This window comes from Chaetodon auriga, chromosome 2, assembly GCF_051107435.1.
Source record: "Chaetodon auriga isolate fChaAug3 chromosome 2, fChaAug3.hap1, whole genome shotgun sequence".
NCBI lineage: Eukaryota > Metazoa > Chordata > Actinopteri > Chaetodontiformes > Chaetodontidae > Chaetodon > Chaetodon auriga.
In genome coordinates, this window is record NC_135075.1 from 26078423 (window position 1) to 26101381 (window position 22959).

A 22959-nucleotide genomic window follows, 5' to 3' on the forward strand; every position below is an offset into this window, starting at 1 on the left:
AGGCTGCAGCTGACACACACTCAGGCCTCTTAATAGATGCATGCGATCAGCAGCTGCATACTGATGAGTGACAGGTAGGCGGAGATGCTGTGGACTGATTCACCTGTAGAAAGACAGTCTGATCTCTACACACTGTCCACAGTCTTTGGTTTCATATAGAAATGTCATTCCTGGGATTCCTGACAGATGTGTGTGTGTGTGTGTGTGTGTGTGTGTGTGTGTGTGTGTGTGTGTGTGTGTGTGAGTGAGTACGCGTGTGCGCATCTGATTACTTAACTGTTGCAGTAAAAATAAGAACAATTAAAATAAAGCTGACTTTTGTCCTTGTCTCTTTACAGAGCATCAAACTACGGCAAGCTAGGAGGCCAAATTCCTTTAGCTTCTATTTACAAGCTTTGTAATTGCTTTCTAACAGATTCAAATTTGCAATCATCTCATGTTAAATTCATGTAATTGTGTTGAATTTCCTTATTATAATGCTGACTAAATTCCAAATGCTACCTTGTCCAAGTGCCCACAAGGATCCATGTTAAGTAAATGTAGTCATCTGCTCATGTCCATGAAGGTCTGCATGCAGCCCAGACTTCATAACCACACAGACTGAACCCATCCGCCTACGCAGATAATCCATGTAGAATACTCTCTGCATGTGAGGGCCTGTGGACAGTGATTCCCTGCCATCACATGAGGTAGGGTAAAGGCAAAGAGGCAAAGAAGTCCAGGAGAGACGCTGCTGATACACTCTAAATCCAGAAGGACACAGGAGACAGCAGCACAGAGGACATGTCCATGAAAGAAGAAGGCACCAGGGAGAAGATCTGAACCAAACAAAGCAGCAACATCTGGAGAGCATCCAGAGATTCAATAATCCTGTTTACGGCCTGACGCTCAGCCTGTTCAACACTGCAGATACCTCATCCACACTGATCATAGCCCAAATACTCTGAAACAGACCTGCAGCAGCCTGTGTGTGTGTGTGTGTGTGTGTGTGTGTGTGTGTGTGTGTGTTGGGGGGGGGGGGGGGGACACTGGTGGTACTGGTCAGTCCCCAGGTGTGAATGTGCAGTCAGATAAAAGCCTCCATTGTTGCAGCACATGAAGGAAAAGAGGCTGCTAAAATCAAAACAGGCAGCAGAGCTGAAAGATTTCGAGCACTGTCCCTTTAATGTCTGTGCTTTTCATCAAACAGTATTGTCCATTAGGTTTTCTCAGGGAGGCGGTCTCTCCGGGCCATGCAGTGAACGGCCTGTTCCACTGACCAAACAATGCAAAATATGTGCACATCCAGCCGATTCTGCCGATGAAGCTCCACTGGCCTGGTGACAAACACGCTGCATTTCTTTTAACATCTTCACGAGAGCTGTCACAGTTTGTGTTTCCACGCCAAACCGTCACGGTACGGGGGTCGCATACAAATACACATTATGAAGATCGATGCATGTAATGTAGAGTGCTGCGCATGTGCTGACGTGGTGATTGGCCAATCAATCAGTCACACTACGGCGAGCACAAATGAACCGGCGGAGCTGGAAGACCAGCGGGATGAGATGTTTGGGAACAGTTCTGGTTCCTGATCAGTTACAACAACAACGGAGCACAAGGTGTGGATGAGAAAAGGTCGGTGTGTTGAATGTTAAGCCAGAGATGGCTGAAAGCAATCAGTAAAGAAAATAACCCCCCTCCCAAACAGAAAACAGCGAACATGATCGCCATATCAGACTAAAGAATAAAGAGACGAGAAACAAACCGGTCTCAGGTGTTCTCTGGTCTTTCCTCACCAGCAGAGGAACCTGTTTACTGTAAACACTGCCCAACTGCAGCAACAAACACCACAACATTAGCACTGTAACCCATCTGATGCTATCATAAGTTGAAGGTATTTTTCTGTGTAAGCTGTGTAAATGATGAGCATGCTGGACTTGAGATGAAGCCTCCACATGTCTTAAATCTGCATGTTCATGTAAAGTATGTTTGTGTTCATGTTCAACATCCTGCGAGTGATTGACAGCACTGCTGACAGGCTAAGCAGCAGGCTAATGTCTGCACGTCAGTTTGCAAAAACTTTGCAGTTCAGATGGGGTGATGGAGGTGTGGGTGGAGACAAGCAGCCCTCTACGGCTTCATATCTGTGTACAACTCTTTTGGGCGGTGTACTCGACAAGCCACGGCCAGTTTTGAGCGTTCCAATCAAATTGGAGGGTTTGATCAAATCCCTTCGCAAAAATATCCACCCACACATTCTGTTTTACTCAGATAAACGTTACATTACACAAGATAAAGCTGCTCCAACGGCTGTTTCACTGTGACTTCAATACATACGTTTCAGATGACTGTGTGCTTCCACCTTTGCGTCAACAGTTTGTGTTTGACCCTGTTTCAACATGACGACGCCCCTGTGCCCAAAACAAGGTCCACACGGAAATGGTTTTCTAAGTTTGGTGTGGAGGAACTTGACTGGCCTGCACAGAGCCCCGTTCTTAGCCCCATCTGACACCTTCAGAATGAACTGCAACACCGACAGTGAGCCAGACCTGATCACCAGCCATCACCAGTGCTGGACCTCAATGATGATCTTGAAAATCCAGCGTAGAGACTCCCAGAAGTGGAGGTTGTCATGTTCATGTGTGCAAACTATTTCATGTAGTATGTGGTGAAGACGGGAGTTGCAGTTGAGAAATGAACTCAAATAAAAATGATTTTAACTCGTATTTAGTATGAACTATAGAGGAAGTTCTGAAAGGCCACCTCTCTGCAGGTTCATCTATCCTTCACTCTGTTCTATAAGGGAACCCTCAGAGTCAAACTATTTACCATGAATTCATACATATATTCATGTTCCTCCTCCTATTCCCACTCTGACCCGTGTGCTCTTTGAAGGGTAACTCCTTTGAAGTGCGTCAGCATCTGTGCAGCGGAGACCCTCCCAATTAGTTCCGACAGCTAACGAGCTCTGCAGGGCTCTGAGGGTGGGGCGTCCCTGCTTTGATACGGCCCAGGTGAAGGAACCTGCAGCTGGGGCCGGAGCCAGCTGACCTCCTCTGGGCTGCATACCAACAGGTGGAGCCCCGAACAAAAAAAAAAAAAAACCCCTCTGAGGATTCAATGGAACACAACTGCTGTCCTGACAGACAGGAACAGAAGGTTTACAGTGATAATCAATTCTTACTGAAAATCCTGGTCTGAGTCTGATTTTCCATTGACTCATCTTTTTTTTTTCCATTAACTATTGGCAAAGAGCTCAAAGAGGAAATGAAACAACCAAATGGGGACTCAGCCATAAATGTTGCTGTTTGTTAGCTAAACCAGTGAGTCAGATTAGGCCAGCACCATCAGTGAGGAGAGAGGTACTGTCCGATCACACTCTTGTTCTATGAATATTCATGTAATCTGAAGCCTGCACAATGGGCGAATTCAAGCATGTGTTTCCTGTTTGTGTGTGATCTCTCTCGCAGACCGATCACAGTCTGGGATCCATCTGCTCGGTATTTACTTTTTACAAGGGCTGCCACTTTTTCAAAAAATCAAGTCCAAACAAATTCTGACTGACATGAAAGTCATTCAAATTACAGCCCAACTGTCCTGTGCATTAAGCTCTGTGAGGGCCGGGGAGGGACGCAGTCGCTGTCAGAAACCCCACTTCATCAATCAGATTGACTTATGATCAGCAAAAATTCCAGGTATCCCCAGTGTCCAGCCTTTCTGACAGGCTGTAGACTGAGCTGTCATTCAGGATATACTGATAGCTGCACATGAAATAAGAGAAGCAGCAGAGAATCAGAGTGCAAAGCGCAAAGACAGTGATGGAGAATAATGACAATAATGTGTAAAAACCCTGTATAATTTTCAACTTTGCGGACTGCTTTTGTTAGCACACTAGACATGCTAGCTATCACGGTTTATGTTTACAACCCTACCCACGTTTTCTTGGCCAGGAGGAATCCTGTTTCACCATGTTCTGTTCGTTCGTTTAGCCTCTGCTGCCTCACTGGTCCAGCAGCGGTCCACTAAGCTGACGGACACGCATTTTAGCAACCTGCTAGAGTCTGAGGCAATGACAGTGATGAATTTTGATGGTGGCAACTGTGAGTCAACAACAGCAATCCACATCATTTAGGTTTGGGAGCTTTGGGTCCCTCTGTTATTTCCCCAATTTCTGTGCATTGTTTCATCATTCAGCTCAGTATGAGTCTTTACTGCATTGTGTTGTCATTTACAGTCATGCTAGCTCCCTCCTCTCCTCTGCTCTCTCTCAGTGTTTCATCGAGGGCCCACCCCCCCATACTAATGTGATCACATTAATATTGAAACTAATCTGACTCCAAGGAAAAAAGGCCTGAAAATGACTTGACATCATGATCATGAAGGAATACACAGTTTCCCCTATAGAGCGTCACATAGTGGAGTGAGCGTGCGTGCTGTGTGTCACATGGAGAGTGTCTCTAACGCGTTAGATAACAGAGGCTGTCTGCCGTTCGTTGATAAGCGGGGCACATCGAGAGGGAAACGGCAGCGTTTTCCTCATGAGGTAAATGAAGAAGATGATGAAGCTAAAAATATGACAGCACAGGGCTGAAAACATCCTGACAAGATAACACAAAGACAACACATCCTACGAGTCAAACATCAGGCCCCGCCCCTTCCTGATGGCATCAGCATCAGGGTCATGAAAGGGTTTGGGAAACGCCGGAAAAAGTGCGTTCATACGTGTTCATTACAAAACTTCACATTTCACTTTGTCTCTTCGGTGTTTCCACGTCATGTCAGGTGACATCTGTCACACGCTGAGTTTGTCACATTACAGGTACAAACTGTTAGCATTACATTTTCTTAAATTGGTCATTCTCATCAAAGAGTCTGATTCACTGTAATGTGGATCTGTTTAAGAGTGTAGAGAAATAAATGAATGAATGAATGAATGAATGAATGAATGAATATGTAAGCCAAGTCTGACTCACTGAGCTGCTTCACATGTAAAAATGCCGTCCTGGTTCAGTTCACTGCAGTGATTCACAAACAGCTGTAGGAAGCAGCTTATCTCAGTTGTTTGACTCTTCAAAGAGCGACCTTGTCTGAGCCTGACCACATCCAGTGAACATATTCAAAAACCAGAGAGCCCCAGGCCTGCTGGACTGGGAGCACTGGGAGCAGCCAGCAGCTTCCTGCTCTCAATAAGCAGTCGACTGCTTCCGCAGCCCAGATTTAAAGCCGTTGTGTTCCTGTCGCTTATCAAGGAGGAAATGCCGAGCTGTTACGATGGCCATCAGTTTCTTTCCTTCCTCTTTGTTTCATGTTTCACGGTCGCTCTCGTTTTCAGTCCCTCCCTTATAATCTGCAGAATTTATTACACAGCCTACTGCGTGCACACCCAGAAACAAAGAGCGTGCTCTCTGCCCACAGCCATCATCACCACCAGCTACAGCTGACAGTCTGCAGGTCGGACATGTAACTGCAGACACGATCAGCTCTCTTCTTCACTAAACTTTATTGACAAAAATGTTTCATCAGCAGTCTGCTGCTATTAGACAAACAGCTGCTTCGGAGCACATGACGTCCTCACTGCTGTCTGCCAGTTGTTGTTGCTGGTGAGTGTCTGTTTGTAACAGCGGGTCACCAGTTTTCAGTTTTCTGAGTTTGGACAGCGTCGTCATCATTTTTGAAAGTGAAGACAAGCTGTGTCGCTCCCTCCTGTAGTGTGGTTGACCGAAGAGCGAGCAAACCAGGCAACACCACCGCCAACCTTATAAAAGCAGCTACACATGTACAGGGTTTCCCACAGCATATTACAGCAGAGGCGTACGGCCTGACTGGAAATGAAGAACTCCTGTAGTTACATTAGATGAAATGGTTGCACATTTTTTTTAGGCGAAACAAGCAGAGGTGCCACATCACACAGGAAAAGACACATATTTAATAAGTGAGCGAAAGAATGACGTTGAAATGACAAGAAAAAGAAAGCCTTCAGGGTTTGTACAAGTTGGGAAAGGTCACGACAAGCAGGCCAATCAGTCACAGTCATGTGGAAATGTTTAAGGAAAAACTGAGCGAGCTCCTGCAGGAAGCAGTCACATTTCATTTTTTATGGATTCAGATACTCCATCGAAAAAACATGTTTTCTCTTAATGGTGGCTGAAAAGCAGCAGCAGTGACTCTGTGCATGTCAGAGTAGATGGTCCTCATCCTCCACAGGACAACAGAGCGGCTGAAACTCCTGTGAAATTATTTTTAACCATTTTTTAACTGCTGACCAACCCTCAAGCTCAGAAATACAACCATGTCTGTGAGTTTTTAACCATGCAACAGACAAACTTAGTCCATCGTAAATCTGACTGTGCGTCAGATCTAAGTGTGATGTCTGATATGGTCTAATCTCCACAGGCAGCTGTTCAAATCTCACACGTTTTACTGCATTGATGGATCAGGGCCGTCAGGTTCACTGTGAGCTTTCTGGTTTCACTGTGGACATTAAGAGTTACAGCGGACAGGGAAATAAAAATCAATCAATCATTATAAATAATGTATTTGTTCCTGTAACTCCTCTACTGTAGAACTTTTTCCATCCAGTCAATTTGTGGAGTCATTTGGAAGTCGGACTCACTGTGGATCGAATGGATAAACACTTCAGTAGAGTTTACATACAGCGCTAACATCTGAGCTCACATCCGATGTAAACCTGAGGTTAGTCGAGCTCTACCGTCCTTCTGAAAGCCTTCACCTGCGTCACAGGTATCTCTGTTGTCCACTCAAACTGTCTCTAATGATATTCATGTGACAGTTTGCTGTTGACTAGCGGTCAGACAGAAGCAGGTTGTTTTCTGTTGGACTGGACTAAACAATGATGGCAACGGCTGTCGGGCTACACAGAGTCAGAGGAAAGGTTGGACACGCAGCACAGGCTGTGAGGAATACATTAAAAGCAGCATTTCTCCTGTCAATCACAGGAATAAATTAAAGAGCCAGTAAAGAAAATCAATGTGGCCATCAGCTGAAGAGGTCAGGTCTACATCCGAGTACTGCACTCATTATGATGACTATTATTCATCTGTGCAATCTGCACAAAACCACTGCTTTCCTGTCCCGAAGTTTGTCCACATTTAGATTGGAATCATTTTTTTCCTGCAAAATGCAGGAAGACTAAAACGTTTAGACGGATTTCATGACCGTCAGTACCAGCTGCTTCAATTAAGTACGGCACGGACATCCCGTTAAATAATCGGTTTCAGCACAGGTAGAGCAGAAAATCCAGCACACCTATTCATCTGCTCCTGCTGCTTACGCTGACTGAGAGCAGTCTGACATCTGCAGACAACTGGCCAGCTAACAGAAGAGCTACATCGCGCAGCAAAGGCCTTGTATTTAACAGAGAAAAGGCAAACAATGTCATCTTCTAACTAAATTGATCCTGAGGTGAGACAGGTCACCATCTGTCTGATTCAGCTCAGGAGGTTATTGACTGATCAATCTCATCATACGTTCACCGCATATTAATCAGAGCAGCGTGCTGCAATGTTGGCAAAAAAAAACAAAAAAAAAACACTGCACCATAACGCTTGGCTGGGCACAACATTCGCTGGGACATTTTCTTTCCTATTGTGCAGTGAAACACCCCAACACCAATCAGCCTCTTCCAGTCCTCAGCCATGACACAGCACATTATTCAGCATCAGATGACTGCTGCTGGAGCATCTTGTGACCGGGAACCGAGCGGAAAAAAAGCTTCACAGTTGGACAATGTGATAGCAAACATTTCTGGGTTTTATGAGAAATAACTGTTCAGGCTGACAGACTCAAAAACACAAGCTGCCATTCATGTCAGTGGGTGGGAAGGGTGTATCTAACAGTCCAATCAGAGAGGCACGGAGTGTGACAGCATGGTATTCAGGGGAAGAATGCGATGTGAGGAGGTGACAGAAGAAACATGTTTCTGTCTCAGTGTTCAGCATGAGGATGCACAGCAAATACACATTTGGAAATACATTTCCAAAGCCAAAGACAGTGTCTTCGCTCAAGACACATGGAGGTACAAGGAGCCAGGAATCAAAAACTCAGTAACCTGGCAATGTATCGATACGCCCTGACCTCGAGTCACCACTTTCATAAGGAAATGTAGGCATGCGGAACGACACTGAGCTCCCTGATGCTGTTGAAAGCAGAAAAGACCAAATATTACACATTCAAAGTCACATGAAGACTGTGACACCATGTTGTATGGACAGCCACACACACACACCCACACACACACACACACACCCACACACACACACACACCCCCACACACACACACCCACACACACACACACACAGGTCTCATGGGGCTCTCCTCCACCCTCTCCTGCTCGCTTTTTTCTGGTGAACTTTGAAAAGAAAAGCCACTTCAGTTGCACTGAGCACATGATCTCACAAAGCCGAGGCCAAAGGCTCGCTGACTGCACCGAGAGTCGAACTGGGAAAAACACAATCATGGGTCAGACGAACAAACCTCCAGACCTGGTTCTGGTCCCCGGAGTCAGATGTCACCGAGTTCTACCGACATCCAGAGTTCAAGAACCTGAAGTGGAACAGCTGAGAATAAATTCTGCCTTTGTACAAAAGTTGCGATTTTCCCCAAACGCCAGAGGAGCGAGCAGGTCCCTGTTCCTTTCTGATGTTCTTTATGTTTTAACAGACTTCATCTTGTCCCAGTTTTGGGAGCCTTGGCTGTGACAGCAGAGGGTGTGTTCAGATCCGAGCTGTGTGTTTCTGTGTGTACAGGCTGTGATGAATGGCAGCGTGCTGATTGTGTTCAGTCACCGTGGCCAAACAGGGCCACGCCCAGCTCTCCAACACAAACACTGCATTCCAGCGAGTCCACTCCTCGCACACGAACCAGAAACCAGGACCAGCGCTGAGGTCTGCGCAGGATTCCGACCTGGTGCACAGAGGTGGCGTGTGTGCGTTGCAGAGTTCCCCGTTGGCAGAGTTCCCGGTCTGCTTGACATCACACTGACAGGAGGACAGAAAACAAACCCCAGCAGGGGCTCTCTGCAGCGTCTGCAGTCTGAGCAGGAACCAGGACTGAATGTCAGCAGGGATTCCCCACCAAACTGTTCAGCCACCAAGACTGAATGACTCACCTCATCTGGTGACCAGGTGTCATGTCAGTAGCCTATATATACATATACATACACATATATGCAGAAAGAGTTTTGACCCTTTTAGGTCGCTGTAGCTCATCAATGTGCAGTCTTTCAGCAGCATGGTAGCAGACTGGGTTAGCAATGTGACGTCAGAGGCTATTGGTTCGTTTCCTCAGAGCATAGCAAACATATGCTGTAAGTATGAGCACACATCTGAAGTAAAAGAGCTTGTTTTTCGAGAAAGTATCATCGTGTTTGCAGTGTTAATTTTCCATTAGCGCATACATATACATATAAGTGTGTGTGTGTGTGTATATGATGATTTTAAATGCGCTTATACGGGTAGGGGTGTTCCCTGAATAACATATTCAATGGCAAAAATGTGTTGAAAAATGGGCTGACGTACATTGTGATCGATCATTTCATCAGACACATCTAACCTCATTATCAATGTGGTTACTTCATGACAGTTTAAACAATTGCATCACTTGTTAATTGCATGGCTGTTGCTGCTCATTTTCTTTGAAGTTCACTAAGTCTAACACTATTTTTCATACAGTTAGTGGAGCTGCTGCTTGCTGAAGGAAAGGTGCCTCCACAATAAAACATAGTGGGAAACTTTGAGATGTTCATTTACTGTTATATAATCGGAAAAGTTTTAAAAAGTCAATATAGTGTTGGATTGAAATGTGACACACACACGCACGCACGCACGCACGCACGCACGCACGCACGCACGCACGCACGCACACACACACACACACACACACACACACACACACACACACACACAGCACCTGTTTGCTGTGTGAGTACAGGGAAGTGAAATCTAAGCTGTTGCCAACACAACATGAGGAAACCATCAAGCCTTCACTTCCTGTTGGCTCTCCATCCGCCCTCCATCTGCTCACTTCCTCCTCTGACCAACGCCTTTCCTTGTATATCTCTGAGAGGATACACTTACTTACACACACAGGCACGCGCACGCACACACACACACACAAACACACCTCCACCCTATAATCTACCGTATTAGTACACCTCAGACTGAAAGACTCCAGAGTCTTAAGTGGAACCGGGTTCTAATGTTGAACGCATGCAGCTTACTGGTCTGTTCTTACTGTGTTCAAATGCTTTTCTTATTTTTTAATCTTTCTTTAGACGAATAAAACAAACAAACAGCATTTTTAGTGCTGGGCAATATGGAAACATACCCTGCAAGATGATATCAATCTGAGATTTTACATTTTACACTGTGGTGTCTCTCCTCAATATGTCTGATTGCCATTGAAGTCGACGTTACAAACCAGTGAACATCGATCATCTGTGGTGATAGGGGGTTTTGACAATGTGCTTTGATTTGACCACAGACAGTCTTCTTAAGTCAAAGGTGAGAGTGTGAGCACACCTTGATATACAGCTTGTGAGCCGATATCACACCATTATCTCCTGATTAGATCACTGATAAACTCAGGATAACGTTAAACTTAAAATGCAAAAAGTTTGGACAGGGGTGAAATAATGAAGCACCAACTGAATCAGTTCACTTCCAGCTCTGTGCTGTGTTTCAATTCAGGCAGCCGATTGGCTCCGATGCACACTCTCTCTCCTGCAGCATCCCTGTCTTTATTCTCTCATCTTTATCAGTTGTTAACATGCTGCAGAGGGATGCCAAGAAGGCTGGCAGCATTAAATATACACACACAGGTTTGCGCAGCTATCCTTGTGAGGACAAAGCTTTGACTTCCATTCACTGTGGACAGCCTTCCCCAAACTTAAACCCTGACCTTCACCAGGACCTCAGTCATGACATTTCCACTCATTAGGACTGGGCTTTGGTCTCCATGAGGACCACTGGTCCCAACAAGGAGGGTGTTTATACCAGAAAATGCCCCTGATAAGTTACAAAAACATCTATGTACACACAGATGCACGCACACACAGAGTGGACTACCCTGTGTGCACAAACACCGGTCTCAGCAGCTCAGTCCTGGACCTGAGTCAGTTTACTGCAGTCTGTTTAATATATGATGTTGGACATTAAGGGACCTCCAGACAGCGAGCGGAGCCGTCTCTGCCTTCATTACCTCTGCTGTAAACATGACGGCAGGCGTGTCAACGAGGTGGCATGATATCAAATTTGCCATTTGATCTGATGCTGTAGGGTTGCAAAATCCCTGGAATATTCAAGGTGGAAATTTTCCATGGGAATTTAAGGGAATTATCGTGAAATAATGGGAATAAAATGGAGACTTAGGAGTTATTTCCTCAGGCTGTTTCTACAATGTCATAGGCAGCATGAGCATTTAGTTGATCTGAACTTTTTCCTCTCAGGCCTTCAGCATGGTTCGTGTGTTGGCAGTGGTGTGAGCTGCACATGTGATAGGAGAACGCAGTGTGCACGCAGAGGGTTGTAATTTTACTGAATTCCTATTTAATGGGATGCTGGCAAATTATCTGGACATGTGATGGAGGAGCGCGCTGCTGAATGGAGTGCACAGTTAAAATTCAATTAAACGGCCATACTTTCACCCTCGAGTTGACGTGTATCTTACAAACAAGTTCAAAACACGTCAGATTTTTAGATTGAAATGATGGAAAATTTGCAATAAACGTCAAACTTCCAGAGCTTAGCTTCCCTTTAAACATTTACAGAAATTTACTAATGCTTTTCATCGCAAGTTCTATCAAATGAGTGCTTTTAAATAACTTAAGCAATATTTCTTTAAACCACGAACAACCTGAAGGATTATTGGGGATCACTGGTGGATCAATCTGTGGAGACCAAGTATCAGCTGATAGAGCTCCACAAACTGATAATTACTGATCCTCATAGCAACTGTTGCTGCACATCAACACTGTTACAACCCACAGAGCAGCAAATACACACACATGTAACATTCCCACACACACGCACACACATCCATGTGTGTTAGCACACAGCATCACACACCCACACACATGCAGCTCAGCTCACTGCAGCTCATCACATTCACAACAAGCTTCAACACCTCTCTGCACCGACGGCTTCATCAGGATTAAGACACACACACACACACGCACACACACATACACACACACGCACGCACACGCTTACACATACATGTGTCACAGCAGCACCCTCACCTTCAGGAGGTGAGAAAAGTTAAAGTTAGAGCATCGAGATGGAAAAATCAGATACAGACACAAATCCTCCTTTCACAGTTCAGATCAGGCCTTTATAATGATGAAAGCTAAGGGTGTGCACACGGTTCTATGAGCTTTGAGAATCTGGATTTCCTATATGAGATTGTGGTTAATTAGCCTGTTGTTAATTGTATTTTTCCTCTCCCCTGTTTTTTATCCTCCTCTCTGTTGTCATGAGTAATTTGTGTTATTAGTTTATTCTTCTGATGGCAGTATGTACATACATATTGCAGATGTGAGGATGCATGAAACCGGGAAGCAACAAGGCAATCAGACGGCAGCACCGCATGTTTTCTTAATGTTTGGTTTGGGAGGAGAAGCTTAATCGTTGCCTCCTCACAGACTAAGAGCTTCTCTTTTTGAGCTTCATGTTCACACCTCAGCACCTGATCGGCTCGTGTGCGATGAGCGTGGTTCCCGCTTCATTTGAATGTGGTATACAAAACAACACATGTTGCAACTGTTGCGCCTAAATGATGGCAAACGCCAGCCTCTGAATCATGGTCCACATCGCTGATGTTTTCCTTTGCTGCTGCGCTCACGGACAGCTGTTTCCCTGGATGGGAAAGAAGTGACCAATCAGAGTTGTGTGGGTGGCTGTATTCCTCCTTCACTCCCTGAATGTATGTGTTTCTTGGTTTACTGCAACTTGAGTGTAATCGTGGTTGATCCTACTTGTATTTCATGTGAAAATAAAATAAGATATTGGAGTTCGACTGAGTCGTGCATTCATGTGAGTGACGGGTCACACACTGTTGGCGCTTACTGGAAATACATCACACAAAGGGTTGGGTTCTGATAGCCGGTCTCATTTCAGATTCAGTTCCCAGTTCCCAAAATATCCGGATTCGTTAAGCTCCGGCACTAATCTCTTCTCAAACCTTTTATCTCTCCTCACTGTTTTTTATTAGCTAAGAGCAATGTACAAAAGAGGCAACAGCTCCACATTTTTAGCCATTGCTAACTGTTGCCTTCCCTGTCACCAGCAGCACATTGTGTTAGTTTCAGATAATTAAGGTTAAATCCATAGCGGTTAAATCAAACTTTTGCCTGTTGACTGGTTGACACACACTGTGCAGCTGATGGCTGTACTCAGAGAAACATCACTCTGTTTTCAGTTAAACTCTGGACCTCCCATATTTGGAGCTGACACGTTTCATGTCTTCTGCCACTCGTCTCATTTTCAGGTTGGAGCTACAGGCTGTCACCATTAATTAGTCCACCAATAAAAAGATCTAAATTGAATATTTGAGTTTCAGTCATTTGCACCATTAGTTACTTGCAAATGATGAAAGCTGAAAATAATTAGATTTGATGAGCGGATTTGAAAAAAGGCGACTGAACCCAAACTCTCGTCGAGTGTGGGTAGAGAAACAGACTCTTTGATTTAGTTCGTCCTTTTTAAACATTGTTGAGGAAAACGCTGTTGTTGACTGTTCATCCTGCTGCTCAAAACTTCCTGTCTGTCACACAAACACACAAGCACACACACTCCCACATTGCCACCCACTAAACACCTGCCAACCATCACACACACACACAGAGGCGTTATGTAAGTGTGTGTCAGGAGGACACTCTCAGATGGTCCAGTTACAATCATCGATCCTGCTGACGCCTCCGCGTCATCTGTGTGGATATTTCCAAAAAGCAGGTGCAGAGCGAGCCCACGGTAACGAGGGGTCTCCGTGTAAGGCCGTCAGCAGTCAGTTTAATCCGCGGTGAGGTCAGTTTCACCTGTCAGCGAACTGCTGAGGGAGCCTGAAGCATCAGTGCTGTTGCTATGGTTAGCTGCACTTTAGCATGCGCTGAACAGTCCTGAACTGGTCTTACATTTGCATGTGTTGCACATTCAGCTGGTGCGTGTGAGGAAGAGTGAAACAAAGACAACATTAACAGTACACATTTTAATCAGTGTATTCCTGAAATTTTCATCCAAAAACCAACAAAGATTTAATGTTTAAAAGTAATTTTTAGGTAAGAGCCTGCCCTGAAGCTGCAGTGGGAGTATGAAATTGTGTCCAAACTTGGCCTGAATTTGCAAGAACAGTTGGACTTCAACTTAGACTGCAGACACTTTGAAAATTTATTGAAAATGGCAGCTAAAATTCAGCCCCCACACAGACCTGAAAAGACACCTGCCAGACGTTAATTAAAGGTTAAATTTACAAATAGATGAATAAATAAAAAATTAGACATGGTCATATTTCAGCAGGTCTCTATTGCATGGGGATCAACTCTTGCCTGGCAGCAGGGTTATAAAATAATGATAAAGGCCAATAGCTCTATTATATTCACAAACACTCTCTGCTGAGCAGAGAGCCTCCATATCTTAAATATAGGACTGAGCCATTAATAATTGATGTGCACTTACATAAGAGACAAAGTGTGCACTGCTGGATCTGGTTCACAGGCAGGAATTCCGTCTGCAGAGGGGTTTCCACATTTCACTGAATTTTAAAAACCTCCGTCCACACCGGCATAAAAGACCGGCACCGAATGATATCGTACACAGATTCTACAGAAGCAAGAGTCTCTGTAGGTGTGCCGCTGTGTGTTAGGGACACAGTGACGGATCGTTAACAGCCATCATCTCTGTTCTAATCACACGAAAGAAACCTGTAGACTGGATTTACTCACTCACAGGACTCAGTGGTTCGTGTTGGACTGTGCTTGTGCTTGGCGTTCACACACACAAATATATAAGCTCATCATGACAAGATGCTGTCATAATATGTTGCCCAAAGCATCATCATAAGGGTAAGGCAGCATATATACCATGATTAAATATCATCATCTGTGTTACATCACATCTGTGCAACCAACTCTTCTAATAGGAAGATGCATAAAAATGCAAGAGTTAATCGTGGACAGTGTTTACTTACTACAGCTCAAGTTTCAAGCTCGATTTTGTCATTTCGGGTTGAATGAAATATTGTTTCTTTGAGTCAAGCATAAAAACCGACAAAATGTCAGGAAAAGCACAAAAACATCAAGTCAAAAACTTCAATGTGTACATGTACTCAAAAAATACATTTTCAGTTCATACAGTCAACTGTTTTGAACCAATGTGTGTGCGTGCGAATCCCACTGTGAGCCTCACAAACCAAAAAAGCATCACGAGTGTCATCATTCAACAGTTTAACAGTCCTAAACTGACAGAAGACTCCCAAAAGTTCAGAGCTCAGCAGCGAGGAAGGAAACTGGGCCTCTGGGAGACTCAGATCATTGTGATCTGTAAATCAAGTTCCAGATGGCTGCAGACCCCGGACTCCATCTGGGGTCTGAGGGTCTGAATCATTGAGGTCACTCGTTTGCAGCCTCGCTGTCAGTGGAGCAGGTCAGTCAGAGGTGTTGACACTTCAAACCCACTTCCACCAAAAACCACACATGCATGAACCCAGCTGCGTTAAAGCATAGATAGATATACATCCGAGGGTCGTCAAAACTTCATAGAACTGTGGTTACGTACACAACTCTGATTTTAATGTCCAATCCAGCTGAGTAACAGCTCATGATTATGCCCCAAGTGTGACGTTACAGTGCACTTTGGGGAACTGGATTTCCTCTGGAAAAACACAATGAACCCCTGTTACACTGAGCACAACCGGGACAAGAATGAACGCATCCTCAGCTCAAAAACACTGGATTTAGAATCAAGGAGTGAGGGCTTTTAAAAGAGACGCCATTTTGAAACTAACATTTGATTCACAGAGAGAAATCCATCAGGCAAGAAGAAACGCAGCGACCGGTTTCTTCAAAGATAAAAACACTCACGATTCATCAGAGCCACACGTCACATCACCTGCAGCGTCTGACGGACGGCAGGTAAAACACAACGACAACCGTGAGGGCTTCGTTCGACATTTCAACAACCAGCGAAGCACACAACCCAAACCTAGACATTTACTTTCTCATCTTTTCTGTCTGCTTGTCAAAAGGTCTTCTGGGAAATGTAGGAAAATCACTGCTTTATGGTGAAGTGCACGACGCAGGTTGAAAGAAACGCTGATAGAACTGAAACAGAATTGAAGAATTTCATGCAGTGAAGTGAGGAGAGCAGTTTGTTCATCCACACAAAACAGGAAATTCAGACAGATTAATTCAAAATTCAAATCGAAAGGACAGCAGCAGCTCACAGGCCACCACAGACTTTGTCCCCAACGTGAGGTCGAGCTCTTCTTTGATTTAACTGTCTGATCACAATCACTGACACAAACAAAATAAGATACCAACACAAGTCCAGCTGTTCATTATCAAACTTCAGCGTCTCACCAGCAATTTCAATAATCGATCTTTTAAGTCATTTAAATAAACCAGACACTCACTGGTACGATGTGATGATATGCAGCTTTATACGCATATGCAACCACAGACTCAGCACCTTACAGGCCCTTCAGTAAAACCCTCTGGAACGTCAGCAACAAGTAACAGAGGTGAAAGTGACACGTGGGATTAGCGCAGAGCCTTCCTCAGTAAAGAACCTGACTGACTGAATAAATCAAAATGAGATATTAAATCTATCCCTCTTGCAGCTGCTGAAGGAGTCTGAACATTCTGCAGGACGGTAGGAGGGCAGACACGCTGAGTCAGCACCCGTCACTTTCTGTGGTCATGAGGACCTCAGCAGCAGCTTCCGACACAAACGGAGCACTCATCTGTCTGCAGGTGAAGCGGAGGACATACAGGCATGTCCTCCGCTCAGAGCAGGGTTCACGCTGAGGTTGCAGGGATGATGTTCACCAGAGTGAAAGCTGCATTATTTTCATTATCTTCATTAGGATAATTTCAACCGCATGCAATGAAAGGTAACTAATTTGTGTTTGCTGGAGACCACAGCTGGCTCCATCCATCCCTCTGTCATCTATACTTATCCATTATCCTGTGCAGGGTGGTGGAGGGCTGCACCCAATCCCAGCACAGACTGGTTTACAGCTGGACAGGCCACCAGTCTACCACAGGGCTGGCTTACTTCTTATACAAAAGCCAGTATTCAAATAATGGCAGTCTCAATTAACAGTACAAACAAATAAAGGCCTGAAAAACATTGTTCTATCATGTCATAGTCACCACGCTGCTGCCCTCCCTTTCCCTTTTGAACACTAATGTTTTCATTTCCAAAGAATTTCCAGTTTTTCTCAGTCGATGTTAGGATACAGCCAATGACACTGAACGCTTCCTGCTGATGTTTCACATTAAAAGCTAACCGATTAAGGGAGAGCTGAAAAGCTGGAGTGGAAACCACACCCATCCAGCACAAAGCGGCACTGTGCCAGCCTGATTTTGGAGGGCACCCACTCATCACTTATTAAGTGTAACTGGAGACATTCATCTGCTCACATCAGGGTTTTCCCACAGTATGTTAAGATGGACTTATGCAGTGTCTATGGCAAAACCATTCTGTTCAGAAACTGTAGAAGAATTCAGACAACAAACCACTACATCCACAAAACAAACCTGAAAGAATTCAGATTTATCAAGGCAAACAGATCTAACAATGACTGGATGGGCAACAACGATCTTAAGAGGGATTCAGTTTCCCACGCTTGTAAATATGATCTGCAATTTCTTACAATTTTTTTTTACAATTTCTTTCTTTTTTATTTTTATTTAAATCCTCACTCTTTTGTATATACTGTTTTGTTTCTAATCTGCATCGCACTTCTTATATTAATCTTTACTAATCTTTACTGATGCTGCTGTATTCTGAAATTTCCCCTCACGGGACAAATAAAGGAATATTGATTGATTGATTGATAGATGACCACTTGTCAGTATGCTGAAATATAAGTGCACCCAAATTCTGAGAGAAAGACACAGAAAACTTACAACAGGATATTAGATGAACCAGTCAGCTTGCTTGTCACATACTGTATATCTGAATGGTGCATTGCTGAGATTTGGGGGGGTGTGCATGTCAGCTCTGCTGTGCAGGCTCATAGAGATGTTAACATGAATCTCCGCCGGTGCAAAATTCCCACTTTTAGGTAGCGCTGAAACTAACAATGGTTAATATTTTCTCAATCAATTGATCAGTCACTTGTCTACAAAATGTCCATCACAGTTAAGCAGAGCCCAGTGTGATATGGCTGACCGACAGCCCAAAAACCCAAAGAAGTTTCCAGCGATATAGAAAACAGATCCTCGTCAAATTGTGCAAATTTTAATATCTATCGTCCTGTGGAGAAACCTGCAGAATTCTGCACCTCATTATTAATCACTTGAGCTCACTTTATCAATATCCATCTCTGAATTTTACCTGGTGACGGTCTAATGACCGAAAACTTGCTGAGTTTTTGACCTGTCAATATGACTTTGTTGTAATCACATCGCTTTACACGGTTTATGAAACTGTGTTATGTTGGTCCATCAAGTCTCACCCTTATTGATCCTGTACATCACACCAGTGCATTACTAATAATGTGCTTTCTCCCTTAAATTCAAATGATTATAAATAAGTTTTGTTAACAAATGACAGATGTGGACTCGGTGAAGTTCATCAGTGAAAACAAGCACATTTTATCAAAACCAGCCATTTTCCCATCGGGATCCAGTAAACAACAGAGTCACTGTGCCATCGCTCCCCTCAGAATCACCTCAAATTCAACCTATTTCTACAAATGCAGATCAAAGTTTTCTCTGGTTCTGATTTTCTGTGCAAACCGCTCCTCTTTTTGCTGAATTTAGCAGCAGAAGAAAACAGAAGGAGCAATGCCCTCGTTTGGAGGTCACAAGCTGAGGAGTCACCATGATCCAAGATGCGGGATCCCCCCTCCTTCCTAACGCAATAAGGCAGGACACACCCAGATCGAGAGGGGCGGAGGAGAGGGGAGGAGGAGATGGATGAAATGAGAGGAGAGGAGGAAAGAGAAGCAGCGCTGCTACTGGTGCCCATCCGCCCATCTTGGCAGATGACGTAAGGACGGTTCTTCGCTCGTTAATTAACACAAATCGAGCTCGTGGAGCTCGGTAAGGATTTTTTCCATCCTCGTTAACTGCCGCCCGTCATTGTGACAGCCTGAAAAGCAGAAGTACTATTTGCAATGCAGGTGCTAAATGTGGACGAACCACTCCAACAAGCTGAACAAGCTTGTCCTGAAGGCGCCGCATTCATGACAGCGGCGTGAGGACACCACAGTCACCCAGAAACACAGTTTTTCATATCAAAACAGGAGCAACAGCCGCAGCAAACATTGGTCCCGTTGTTGATTAAGTTACCAGAGACCGTCTCATTTACTGAAGACAAAGGCTTCTTTTGGTTACCAGGGGAAATATCACCCGGAAAACAAGACATTGCACGTAGAGACTATGTGCAAACTGTTTCCAGACACTGAGAGACATCCGCAGGCGGTCTGACTCCTGCCTCGCAGCCACTGCAACAGTCGACACATGCCGATCTGTCGCACGGGGATACCCGTCGCAACAGCGCCATTCAGAATCCGACCACTTAAAATGCATTTCTTGGCTAAATAGGGGACGTGAAGATTCGGTGAATCTGTGAAAACATATTCAGAATCGCTGGAAGCAGCTCGCCAATTCGGCATGTCTCTAGTACACGTACAAACATCTTATTTCACTAAAATTATAACTTTACCAAGTGATACGCACCCACGGTCTTCTAGCTGGAAAACACAGCGGCGGGCGACAGAAGCTGGCGAGCACTGCATACCAAGTCTAAAAGTTGACATTTTCTCAAAAACGAGTGCTCTTCGATCTATTATAGGCGTGTTCATTTGTAAATGACCGTACGATGCCACAGTGTAGGCTTCAACAGGCGTTTTGACCAGTCGAAAAGCGATGCAAGTTAGCGGAGTTTAACCTCCGCATTTTTGAATGGAGACCTGACAGCGCTGACTGCAGACGAGAGGAAGGCACGTATCGACGCTGTAACCTAGCTAACTGTCGGGACGTTTGACGAGAAGAAACGGGTGGGAAACGTGCCTTGGGAGTTTGAAAGACACTGACAAGATTAATCTGGAAAAAAACAGTAAAACTGAATTTTTAGTGTCCCTGAACGGGGTAGTTGTGCGTTCACACCTGTGGAAAATCCCAAATTCGCCCGTAGTTGCTAATAAGTGGGTATCAAGGTAAAGAAACAGCAGTTATGAACGTTACCCGGATGCTAAGCAGTGCGGACAACTGGGGACACGACATACTCCTTAAAACACGTTTAAAAATCACTTTACCGGGCACCGGCAGACAAACGACGTGACGATTGTTGCTTTTCAGCCACAAGTGAGGTGAAAGAAATCGGACTTGTGGCGAATAAAGTTTGAAAAACAGAGAACAGACGTTACCTCCACTCGGGGGATCCTCGTCCAAATCACGTCCTGTGGTTGTGTTGGTGAGGCAGGGCAGCGTCTTCAGTTTAGAGGGGTTTGTCCATTTCCCAGCAGGGCTCCAACTTGACAACTGCAGTGGTGAAAAATGATTGACAGACCGGGTGGGGGAAAGATCTTCAGCGTCCCTTTGTTCCGGCGTTTAAACCAGTTTCTTTGACTGTAATTACATTGGTGGGGGCATCGGCTCTGGTCCTGCAGCGGCAGCCTCGAGGAAGGAGTGCGAAGCAGATCCGGAATCAGTCAGAAATCAATCCGTTAAAAGGGAGAATAAAACTCGCTTTCTCTCTCCTGAAGTAAAAGCAGAGGAGGGAAAGGCTCTGAGAAACAAAGAGCAGATCCAGTGGAAGAGGACTGGGGATGTGTTTGTGTTGGAGAGCGGTGGGTGGGACTGTGGGGGGGTGGCGGGGTCCAACACATTCAAACAGGACCAGAGAAAAGACCCAACGTCCGGATCAGCGTCCTTTCCTGGCTAGCTGGTGAGCCGAGAGAGGGAGGTGAGGTGGTGCCGGAGACGGAGAGAGAGGGAGGGACCAACCCGGGATTACCCTGTATTTAAGGTGGATCTGTGAATTAATTAGGTAATGAGACAGAAACAGAGCCCGCTATCGAGAACATCAGCCCCGGGGTGAGGAGCCAGGCTGAAGCCCTGGAAACTTGAGAGGAAGAGTCATCGGAGAGGAAGAAGAAATCCACATCTGGATCTACTCTGAAGCCATGTATGGAGGCTCATTTCCGCCCATGCAGAGAATCAAATGATGAGATGCTATCTCATTTTATTATTGCAGAGTATCTTCTATCTTTTTTTCTAAAATACAATATTAAGAGGGAGGTTTGCTGCTGGTAGGGAAAAAAAAAAAAAATAGATATTGAGAATTAAGTCGAAATGCATTCAAGGAAGAGACATAATATTTCAAAAATAAAGTTGTAGTATGTTGTGGATAAAGTCATCAGACTCAAACTGATAACATTTCAAGAATAATGTCATATTCCAAGAAAAGAGTCATATTATTTATGGAGAAAAGTAGCATTTAAAGAAACAAGCGATAATATTTCTAGATTAAATCTACATGTAAACCAGCTGTTTACATGTAATGTTTTGAGAAATGTAGACCAAATAAAAAAACGGTCAGAACCCAATCTTTCACAAAAAAGTAATGATATTTAAAGAATACAAATCATAATATGAAGAGACAGGAGATTGGCGATGAGGAGAAAAAAGAGACTTCTGAGAATAACGTTGAAATATATCGGAACAACAATATTTCAAGAGGATGGTCATAATAAAGAAAAAAATTGTAATATTTAGAAAATCAAGTCATGATATTTTGAGATGATCTAAATCCAGAAGTCATAACAAAATTGTAGTATTTTGACATTAAAGTTGTAATATTTAGTGAGTGGTGAGCTGTGACACACAAAGGCAGTGGACCAGTGTATGGAAGCTCATTCATGCCAGAAAAATAAATCAACAGATGAAAACTTAGGAATGATTAAAGTAACTCACAAAAGTTAATTTCATTAGTGAAATCTGAAATGCGTTTCATGCAGTAAATTAAACTATGAGATTTTATCTTATGATTGTGACTTTGTCTCTAATTTTGACAAAGTCACAATTATGAATTCATACCATTGTCTGTGCCAGTAAATCAACTCATTGATTCCATTTAAATTGATCGATTTAGGTCAATAACTTTGCTGCTAGAAATGCTTCTGTGACAGGGCCCTTATAGAGATACTCCAGACAAATTCTGGGCAGAATATTATTGTTGGTTGTGTACTATTATTGATGCATTTAAGTTTATTTTGCTTTTAATACTTTGAACAAAGCAGTTTTTTTTTCCTTAAACGCCGTTACTGCCCAGGGCTGTAAATAAAGGTTTTTTGCACATAGCACTGATGCCACAGAGGTTCAAAGTTTTCTAACATAGGTCACAAAATCGTAGCACAAGTATAAACATCTCTAAAAGAAACCCAGTACCCAAGTGGTAAAGTTCATCACTTACATGTAACAGACAAGGGACATTAATGTTGCATACAGGACAAATCTTAACAACAATGTTGGTTAATCTCCTGAGATATCCAGGTTGTAAACTGTTCAAAAGGTTTATTGAAATCACTGGACAATTAAAAGAACAATCACCAGGATGTTTTGGTGTTTATCCAAACACCATCATCACTTACAAAGTCACAGGAAGTTACTCTGGTGAGAAATATAAAGAAGTCACATGATCAGCGCATGAACTGAGATGTAAAATTTATACGACTACTGAAATGTCACTAAAGTGAGTAAAGTTGGGGAAAGAGGGAAACCTTCAAGTTTT

The 22959-nt window shown here is 44.0% G+C and overlaps 1 protein-coding gene across 5 annotated transcripts in view; it reads right to left on the minus strand.

Annotated features, from left to right (window-relative positions):
- The window catches only part of LOC143328442 (plasma membrane calcium-transporting ATPase 1-like), an 89102-nt gene extending 67981 nt beyond the window's left edge, over positions 1 to 21121 (minus strand). For all 5 annotated transcript variants that reach the window (XM_076743606.1, XM_076743613.1, XM_076743589.1 and 2 more), the window contains exon 1: positions 20594 to 21121. The gene's annotated coding sequence lies outside the window, so the exon portion shown is untranslated. The remainder of the gene's footprint in view (positions 1 to 20593) is intronic.
- Between the last annotated feature and the right edge of the window lie 1838 nt (positions 21122 to 22959).